The sequence below is a fragment of the Rhagoletis pomonella genome, unplaced genomic scaffold, assembly GCF_013731165.1.
Source record: "Rhagoletis pomonella isolate Grant_MI unplaced genomic scaffold, Rhpom_1.0 Rhpom_scaffold_00012, whole genome shotgun sequence".
Classification (NCBI taxonomy): domain Eukaryota; kingdom Metazoa; phylum Arthropoda; class Insecta; order Diptera; family Tephritidae; genus Rhagoletis; species Rhagoletis pomonella.
In genome coordinates, this window is record NW_023458566.1 from 1,592,428 (window position 1) to 1,592,882 (window position 455).

Genomic DNA, 455 nt, shown 5'->3' on the forward strand with positions numbered 1-455 from the left:
ATCTAATTATTCGTAAAAATATGCAATAGAAACCCAAAATGCTGAGCATAAGAATCTGTAAGAGCTGCAAATAAATATTAAAAACCGTTTCTTCAAAATGGATATTTGAGAGAAGAAATACCAGTAAAATATGGGCGTATACTGCATTAATGCAATGATTATTGGATTCAAAAGAAATCTGATAGTATTTTTCTGGCGAGAATTCTGTTTAGAGCGAAACAAGCATACTTTTCTTTCCAAAAGATAAAAGCGGAAAGACATCGGCGTAGCCAGAATGAAATTTAGGGGGGCGGCTGCTCGACCCTATTAAGCTGGCATTTCAGGTACTATTTTACATATATATAAGGAACATTTGAAAGTTAGGGGGGCTCGAGCACCCCCCTGCCCCTACCAGGCTACGCCCATGCGTAAGGACATAGCTTAGAGTGAAATGTTGCTAGGTCCATTTTTAGAAA